Below are 10,371 nucleotides of genomic sequence, written 5' to 3'. Positions count from 1 at the left end.
ATTGTTCCTAAAAAGTCTTTATTAAACATTGCTTATTGTTGTCCACATTTGAAATTTAGTTTGCATAAAGATTTAGGGGTAGTGCTAAATAATTACGTGGCAGGATAATCTATTCTTATATATGGTTATAATCATTTAAAAAAAAATCTATCCATGGAGTAGTTCAGGAACAACTATTCTTCAGCAGCTATTTTGAGTCAACTCAATGCATAGTCTATTAGAGTTACGACTTCTGCTGCAGAGTAATGAATCATATTTGCAGTCAGGAAGTCACTAATGTAATTGTCACTAAATATAACGAATACAGGGCTATTTAAAGGATTTGGGGATTGTCTGATATTCTGGAAGACACTATTTCTCTGGAGAGGATGGGTAGAAGCCTCTTATTCCCGCTGTTTTCAGTGGTTTAATACAGAAGAAAGAGAGCCATCAGGGTTTGTGCAACAGGATATTGTGGCACTTTTGCAATTCCTATATAAAGTGAAAATGGGGCTCCTTAAACTGGAAAATTTACTTGTAAGCTAGATATAAAAGTATAGCAGAATTCCTCTGCATATTAAAGCCTAGTTTATCAGTTTTAAAACCATTCCCTTTGATTATTTATTCAGAGTCCTGTATTAACACAGGACTAACCTCCTTGTTGCAAATCAAAGCAGAGGCTCTGAAAATACTCTGATTGTTGCAGACAATTTCCCTGGTGCTTCATTTGACAAAAAGATGGATTAGTACAAACTCCAGAGCGTTATTATTACCACCTACATGAAAGATTGTTTCTTTTATTTGTATTAATTACTGATTAGTGCTTTCTGTATCTTCAGCTCTTTCAGATGTTTTGAATGAGATGTATTGTGCTCTATAGTTTCTTATCTAAAGGGAGTCCTGACAGAAAACTGGTATCTCAGCCACCGTGCACGAGGAAGTCATTGATGTGCTCAAATGCTGTACTTCAGGGAAAACCCTGGTGAGATTCTTGAAGAGGTAAAAATAAGTTCACATATAATACTGCAGACAGCTAATTTTCCACCCAACAATAATGTCGTGAGTAAATACGCTGATTTATTTTAAATTGGAGCGCAGAAGGAAGAAGGAGCTTAGTGTGTGGGGCTCGTTGGGCGCCCAGAGCTTGCAGGATCCCCAGCTCTGGAAGAAGAGCAGGGCAGCCCCTCTCCAGACGGCTGTCCAACCCAGCAGGGCTGCCCGAACAGCTCCTCCGAGCAAGCTGGCATTGCCAACATCGTCTGCCTGCGGTCATGCTCAGGGGCTTCTGTTTATTTGGAAAGAAACACAAGCGATTTGCTCCTACCCCATTGGATTTGTGTGCTAACTGGGACCGAGAGCGTGTGGGAGATGACCTAGCTGAAGGCTTTGTAGACAGTGTGGCTTCTTACTGCCCAGTCAGACATTATGGGTCAGACAACAACCCTTGGGCTTGCAGCTGCTGATACGGCTCGCAGTCATTACAGCGTCGTCGTTGCAACAATCTCAGCCAGGAGGGCCTGCTCATACAAATCCTCTTGGTCTTGCCGTTCAGGATGAGCATGGGTCTTTTCTTGGCTGGGAAAAGACACTGGGAGAAGCAGCAGTTACAGAGGTGGGTGGAGGAGGTTGTGCTTAAGAACCTTAAAATGTTATGGAGCCCCTCGCTTAGCCTGTGGAGATCTCAAACCAAAAGAACCCAAGGCAGGTTGCCAAGAGTTAGGGCTGCACTTCAGCATCCTTTCTGAGAAAAAAAAAAGAGGCTTCCCGAGGTTCAGGCATCTCACTTTCATACATTCTGAGCATAAAAATGATCACAACATCTTGGATGTGAGGAAGTGAGGCAATTATTTAAGGTATCAATTAACGTGTGACCAATATTTTGTCAGATGACCGCATGAAATTCAGTGGTGAGCCTTTCATGGCCTGGATTTTGTTAAAAAGGGTAGTTTTAAAATAGCTTGTGGTACGTCGTCAGCTGATCTGTCATTTTCCATAATTCATGAGCACTGGGGCAAGATTAAACAATGGAGTCTTGAGTGAGAACTCATTAATTTCCTCCATGTTTTTAGAAATGTCAGAGGTGTAAAGCTGAGAATAATAAAAGTCAAACTCCTTAGATATATCTACTGTGCTAGGAAGAATATTACTCTGAGCATCTCTGATAGTATACTGTGTCTTAGTGTGCATGTGTCTTTAATTGGTATGCAAGGAGTTTATCTGTTTTACTGCCTGCACTTATCAGAAAAGATATAAAATGGGATGGTGATAATGGCTGCCTTCAAAGAAAAAGATATGTTCTTTCAAGGGTGTAAGTGCAATAAATCTTTCTAGTTTAAGGGCTCAGTGGAAGCAGAAAGATTCTGTTCTGCTGACAACTGAATGCGAGGAACTTTCCCAGGGGAAAACAAATCATGTTTCTCTATTCAAAATATAGTAAAAAGTCACTGAAATGTGATACACCAGAATGTATATTACAGTAGTTCCTACGACTCCTTTACCAATTAAGACAACTTACATACTAATATGTTTCTCAAACAGTTAATATAAGGTATCTGGCACTGAATACACTTAGAATGCACTTGTGAATGACTCCCACGGTAATCTGCAGTTCAAATTAAAAGAAAAAAAAAAAGACTAAAAACAAGCAGTTGGCTTTAGGTATTTTTTAAACTATACCACAGAAATTAATTTGCCTGGAATAAAAGAGACAATGCTGAGTTCGTTGCTATTCCAGAACCATTCTGCACGTCTATGAAAAGCAGATATACTACAGGCACCTACCAGGTCTTGAAGGGATCTCTTCTGAGTTAAAAAGAAATCAGTATATTTACTTTAGAAAACCCACATTATTCATAAGAATCAAATGTTGTGCCTCACTGTTACAGAGAAACAAAACAGACAAGGCTGTTTTAAATTGATCTGTCAGTGTGCTGCTTTCCAGTGCTCACTTTGTTCATGCAGCCAGCAACTGATGTTAGCATGAATTTAAATAATTCCTCTTGCATTGAATAATGACCAGGAAAGTTGAGTAATGGTATCTAGGAAATATCCTAACTTTTGAGGAGCTGCCTCTTATCTAGGACTGTTTGTTTCCTCCCCATCTCCCCCCACCCCACCCCTAATTGCAGGGAGGTGCTCCGTGCAGCATATGACTAAGCATAATACAATTTGATTTGTGTAGCAGTGTTCTCCAAAGAACAAATCTGTAAAATTACAACATGTGAAAGCTTAACACAATGATATAAAATGGCAGTGGCACGGTTCATATCTTAAACTGACAAACTGATGGTGATTATTGCAAGGACAATGCCCTGTGTATGTCAAACGATTTGCGAATAATTTATGTCACCTTATCCTCCATTATTGTTTTTGCAGAGGACATAAACTGTGTCACTAGTATTAAACTGTTGGCAAAAAAAGCCTACTTCAGCTTTTTCCTAGCTGAGAATGCAAAGACATCTGCACAGAGACAAACATGCATATGGCCATCATTTGTCCAACATCTTACACATTGTGAAGGTTTTTTACTTGAAATGCCAACCTATGTGGCAGATGATGTATGTGTTTCTTCAGTCTTGTGATTACCAGCACAGAGCTGCTCTGCAGTGCTCTTCACCTCATCAGTTCCACAAGCTGCACTCCAAGGTGTGTGAAACATTTGCAGGGAGATGGCATCTGACATGCAGCAAGGCAAAAGCATTCTGGTGTGAATATTTGACTCCAGATTTTGTTCAAATCGGGGTCAGATTCTGACCTGGAGAAATTAGTGTGGCTAGAGATTTAGCACTACAAAATAGCAATTTGAAAACGGGAATGAATATATTTTAAAAATGGGGATGCAGAGGCAAGTGTTGCTGTCTCCTGAGTGACTCCCAAGGGACTGTAAAGGAGCGGGGAAGGGGGAAGGCTCTGTAAATGACCTGGGCTTTATTCTTTTGGCAATAAGCAGGGGATAAGGCAATCTTAGTCATTTCTGTTTGTTAAGTTGCATCATCTCAACTGCTGAGTTCTTTGTTTAGGTTTGATGGTTCATTTATTACTACCAAGAAATGCCTTTGAAGGGTGATTTTCAGAGGCCGTTGTGGTTAAAAAAGCAGCAAAGAATGTGATGTGGTGGTTGGAGTGTGGAGCTGGGAAACCAGCCTCCAGCTTCCTGCTCTAGATTTTGCCCTGCTCACATTTGGGACAAATTACTTGCAACTGCTGTGGCTTGACTTACTCTTCTGTCAGGCAGGTTTTTCTGTCTGACTCATCTACTTGGCTAAGTTTGCCAAGGATTTCATAATCTTTGGCTAGAAATCACTCATTTGATTGCAGATGGGTGACTTTTCAAATGGGATGCATCAAACAACTTCTGTTGGTTCCAGTGTAAGAGATGGCTGCAATTCACTGTGGTGAGTAGGACAATATAATGAGAAATTCTGCTGATTTAAGGACCGAAAGGGAACTACATTCTCTTGTTGCTACCAGTTTTTCCCCTTTTGGAAGCCTCATTTAAGCATTTTGCACTTTCAGCCCCCTCAGTAGTAAGGAATCTGCTCCTTGCCCTTCCAGGCTTTTCTCAGCCAACTTCTCAGTAAATCACAGTTTATGACTAAACTGATAATTTCATTATTATTATACAAAACTGCCTAAGAAATTCGAGGGAAGTGCATTATCCAAATAAGTTTTAAGCTTACTTTCCATGTTTCCAATGCTGAATTTCTTCAAACTTAAAAAAAACACCAGCACTAATTACCTTGTTATTGAAATTGTTTGTGATTAGTAAATTAGAAAAGCAGATTTTAGGCATCATAGTTTATGGAAAGAGTTTCCTGTGGCAGTAGCATTTGGACTCACTAGAGATACACAGAGCAGAAGGCTTGCAGGATGCTTCTCTCCGCCTAAACAAATCCTAGAAAGCATGCTGGTTTCTCTATTCACACTAAGGTGGTTTTACTGGCACAAGGAATCTCTTTTGAAGCAGAGGGAGGAATGCAGTCCACGCATGTGAAAGCCTTTCCTAAGGGTGAGCTCCTTCCTTTTTCCAGTGCAGGACAACCCTGAAGCGGCAGCAAAGGCAGAGGGATCACAAAAGGATGTCAGGGAGAAGAGGCAGCAGGACGGGCCCCAGGAAGATCCACTGAACCAAATGAAAGTGCCAAACGAAAGCGCCAGATGAAACAGGTCTGCAGGGGCTGTCCTGTGTGTGTCAAAAGCATTTCCATCAGATGACAGGCAGTGTTTTCCACAGCAGTGTTTTTAGGCTTTGCTAGAAGTGTGCTTTGGCATAAGAGCAAGACCTTTGCACTCACGCTTGCATGTAATACACAAGTCACAGTCAGGTCTGTGATCTTTACACATACATGCAGAAACCTACCTGCCTTTTACAAAGCATTATAACCTACAACAAAATATGCTGGAGATAAGTTTATTTACGTAGATAAAAACATCCCCTTCCCATAATGCCGCCAAACTACTGATCTTCATCAAATGGCTCCTTTAAACATGCCACAACACAGACTTCAAGCTGCAAATGAAAAGAGATCGTGGAGATAGGCAGTAATCTCAGCTATATAACTTCTTGGCTAGGAGGCATCGTAGATCAAGATGCTATGTGCATTTCTGAGGGAAGGAGCTGACAGAAACTGCAAAGGAATTTTAGAGAGGAATGCACAGGAATCGAGCTAGAAACAGCAGCAGACCTAAAGGAAAGATTTTATTGTCCTGACAAGAAAAGAAAGAGGGCAGCTCTTAATCCAACAGTCCAGGTGATAACATCTAGGATAATTTTCACAAGATAATCTCAGGCAATACTGCTGTGCATTAGTGACAGAAGTGTTGGTCTTGGCAGTGAGAGACTGGTATGACCAGCAACAGATAGCTTCGAAGTCTAGAAAACCTGGCCAAAATTGTAGCTAAAAGTAGAGAGAGAGGGGTCACCAGCCATGAGAGGCTGACAGAGACGACTTGAGATGCATGACTAGGGATGTGGACTTGCTGCTGACAAATCTTTGGCAGGAAGAAGTGTTAGAACGTGTAAAATAATGCTGAGAGAAGGCAAACTTGGAAGAAAAAGATGCCCTGGGTCATCCTGCAGTTTGACTGGACCAGCTGGGTGATAGCTAGTCTTCTTTCCAACTCCACAGAATTTGTCATGGCTAAGCTGCACTGGTTCTTTCTGTGGCACCTGCTGCAAGGGTCATTCAGCTACCCTCTGACGGCTGCCTGCTTAGCCTAGGAAGACAGTCTTCTGTTTGCCACAAGCCGTTTGCTGCTGCTTTTATTTCTATGAACGATCATCCTTGTCATGCTTGTTTCAAATCCTTGTCACTGAACTGAGGTCACAAACCCTAGATGACTGATGATTTGAGCAGTGCTTGTAGGGAAGGTGACCACCATGCCCTACATCCTCAAGATCTCTAATTTTTTTCTTAAATGCAGACTAAACTTACTTTTAGGTATTAATAAAAAAAAATCTAGATGAAAGAGCATTTGTGTGACATAAAGCTTACTTACAAAAATGTCTTTATTGACAAACTGGGTTACTGTCAATATTAAGCCAAATAGGAGAGGCATGAGTTCATGTTGACCTCTTGTGTCAGCTCACTATTTCAAGTCAGCCTCTGGGCACACTGCCTCAGCAGACAGGAGTTACTCTGGCTGCCACAGATGTAAGTGGGGCAGTCCGTCTGTGTCAACAGTGAGAAGCTCTTCACCTCAACTAGCACCAAATTTGAAGTCTGCAGCAATAGACGGGAACGGGTGATGCTCTCTATGGAAAAAGCCTGTGCCTTCTTTCCAGCAACTGAATTTCAAAAGGTCTCTAAAACTCTCGCTATTTTTTCTATTTTTTCTTATAAGCCTCAATAAGCAAACAAAACTGTCCCCAAAGTTGTTGCTTGCTTTCAGTGTTGGCGTGTCTCTCTTGAGCTGAGTTCTTTGACCACATTCCAGGCTAACAGTCATTTTTCATATCTCATTTATGAATCCAGAAAATAGTGTTTCTGTGGCCATTGCTACGCAGTCAGCTCCTCAGCTCCTCACAATGGTCTTGAAGGGAGAGGACGTGGTATGTCACAGTGACTTGGTGGCTTAGGGTTATAAGAGCCCACACAGACCTTATTTCAATGTGTAGGCCAACCCTTTTTGTATTTACATGTGAAATACTGCTGATCAGGCAGCTGGAATTTGTGGGCTCTTTAAATCCCATAGGTGACTAATGGCCCCAGTATGGATTCAGTTACCTGGGTGTAAACTTAATTCAGTTGATTTTGTTTCCTGCACCCCTATTATTACCTTCACACAATGGTGTTTTGCCAGGCTGGTAACTGTTCCTATGGCAAAACCTTCCAGCCCAGACAAGTCCTAGAAGGTTAAAGTCATTTCAACGTTTCTTTCGAGGCAATTACACAATAGGTCTTGAGCTCCCTGCCAAATGCTACTTTTTTTACAAAGTTGGCAATGAGGATGTGAGCCAAGCATTGCAAACGTGTGATGCAGATAAGTGTATGTTAGCAGTTAGTGAATGACAGCAGAGAGATCAGCCAGGAAAGTTTCAAACTACATCAGGTATAGCCCGACTTTGCTAATACTTTCTACTTCCAACTCCTACTTTTATCCTAAGATCAGATAACAAGTAGCACTTTTTCTTTGTAACAATTCATTAATCAGAGAAATGATCCTTGCTAGTGTTTAGATGTTTTACTTAATTTGGTACTTCTGGCCTGCTGCCCCAGTAGTGCCAAAATTATTATTTCTCACCCAGCAGGTGATAAATAACAACTTCAGTCATGATTAATACCATGAATTTCTCAACCTGACTAATGCAAAAAACTTCAAACCTGCAGAACAAGTGGGTGCTAATTGTTGTGAGAGCCATTGGAGCTGCACTCTGCTTGTAAAGAAAGTAAGCCACAGGAAATGAAGCGTTTTCTAGCAGCACAGCTGATCCTAAGAGGCATCATTAAGTGCAGCTCAGCAGCATTCTCCATGTGCAGGGCTGTGCTAAGCTCTTTTATTCCACATCACTGAGCTTTAAGTACGTTTGAAAAGCAGGAGATCACCAGGTTATTTTTCTTTCCTTGGGGAGGAAGAGGGGAAATAAAATAAAAGGCAGAGAAAATGGCAGATTACTATCTCATTAGCACCACTCAATACTATAATTTTTACTAACTGATACATGAAGAGTGCTAGATCCTAGCAAAAGCTGCTACCACCAAAGATCTTTCACATAATGTCTGTCTTGAAATCTCATCACAACATCATAAAATGCAGGATCAGAGATTCCCCAATCAAGGAGAGGGTCAGGAAAACCAGGGGCTCAGGAAGGGTTGTCAGCTGGGAACAATGATCCAATACTATAAATCAGCTGTGGCTGAAATCCTGGCTACTTTCAAATCACAAGCTGGTTTGCTAGAGCCTGTGGTGCAGCATGATGGTTGCTTCATTTTCTGTGGCGTAGGGTACACAGGAGCCACAGTTTAGCTCTGTGTCAGTGCTGTGCTGCTCAGGCAAATGAGACCTCCACAATGCCTGGGATCAGCACGATGCGTTTCTGATAGGAGCAGACACCAGAATCCAGCAAGGACACAATCAGGTAACTGTGGTCTGTGCTGAGCAGATCAGTCCCTTCCACGACCCCAAAGCAGCATCTCAGGAATGGAAAAGCAGTCTTGTTTTCACTGGGACTTTCCCAATTGTTTTAGCTCCATCAGGTAAGGAAAGCATCTGCTACTTCCCAACTAGCATTTAGTTCAACTTGAGCATCTCCATATGAAGCTATTAATTTGTGGAACAAAAAGACTACAAGAAGCAAACCACCATGGGCAAGTTTATACATTGTTCAGACTCAGGAATGTCTATCCACTTGTAGTTATGAGAGCTTTTATGACTTTGTGTACTGTGTTTTGGCTGAGTGACTCCTGCAGTTCCTGATGGGGCATATTCAGAGGATGTATATTAAGCCATGGTGCAGTTGCTCCTGACATTCTGTTTGTCTTAATTTTGGGAAACTTAAGTTCCAGGTGTTTGCTTTCCTCACTCAAAATAGCCTCTGTGAGCTTGGGACTTTTGAGCTTGAAAAGCTAGGAAAGAAAATCATGATCCAAGCTGTCCTGCTGGATGAAACAGACCATAGGCCTTCCTGGCCTGATTCCTGCTGCTGGTGCAGCAGTTGTGCTTCAGTCATGGGAGATCTACAAAAACACACTCCCCAAGAGTAAAATTCTCACAGACTGCACTTCCACGGTGCTGTCTACTAGAGGGCCACTCAGGCTAATACAAAGCCCTCTTTACTTGGCCGTAGATAAGGCAGGTTGGTTGTCTTGCTCAACTCCCTTGCTAGAAAGATTATTGGGTTTGGGTTGGTTTTGGGTTTGGCTTTTTCCTCCCTTAACTGGTTTTATTGCTGGTTTTGTTTCAACTTTTCATTATTTTTCTTGAACTGCGCACGGCCTTTCAGCATCAGGACTGCGCTTCCCAAAGTTTAAACCTGGCGTACAAGCTTTGGTCTCGGTGCTCAGCTCAGTCTGCTCTGCAGCACTAGTCACGCTAGCTCTGTCATTTAAAGAAAAGCATAATGGTTTCTTGTATTTTTGAAGCACAAACTATGTCCTTTGTCTATGATTTTAATAACTATTTTCAACACTGGTAGCAAAGCCAAGATTTTCCTTGTAGTTTTAAGTTTAGGTACCACCAAGAATGAGGTGCAGCCTGAACTACAAACCAGCCCTGTGGCAAACATGCCCTATAGAAAACAGGCTCTTCAGTCAAGGAAGTATAGAATGATTTTTCCCATTTAAATTTTGTTCTACTAATTAAGTTATCAAAGTCACACTCAAGGAACGAGGGGTGGTTAAACTTGCAGAAACTATTCAGTTTAGCTTCCAGAGCTCAGTCTCTGCTTGTCCTCTCACTTCAATATTGAAAACTCCACGTAATTTGCCTGTCTCTGTATCCTTAAGTGCAGTCTGAGTAGCTCAGGTGGATTTACACAAACTTTGTTTGTAACAGATCAGTATCTTTTGCCGAACCACTTCCACAGCATTTGAGTATATTTTCTAGATGAGAAATTCAAAGTGGCTTAATGCATATGGCTACCTCAGTGGTTTGGGGTTTTTATCCTCTGAAGTTAAAAAGCTTGCTATATGTTACCACACAAAATTTGCAAGAACTATCTGTTCAGCATTCAAAGCGTTGTATTACCAGTGCTTGCTCTGCCTCACGGAAACCTTGCCAGAACAGAAGAACATGGTTTCATCCAATGCTGTTTCAAAGCAATTGCTAAAACTTGGTAACAAGCTGAATAATGGCCACCACAGCCCTAAAAAAAAAAAAAAAGGAGAAATACATGCCCACTCCACTTTTCAGGCTGCGTATAAGTTAATGCCTGTGCATAGGTGGGTTTGGAAA

The sequence above is a fragment of the Chlamydotis macqueenii genome, chromosome 6 (assembly GCF_036417535.1).
Source record: "Chlamydotis macqueenii isolate bChlMac1 chromosome 6, bChlMac1.mat, whole genome shotgun sequence".
NCBI lineage: Eukaryota > Metazoa > Chordata > Aves > Otidiformes > Otididae > Chlamydotis > Chlamydotis macqueenii.
The sequence above is the reverse complement of the archived record's forward strand: the minus strand, read 5'-3'. Positions refer to the sequence as shown.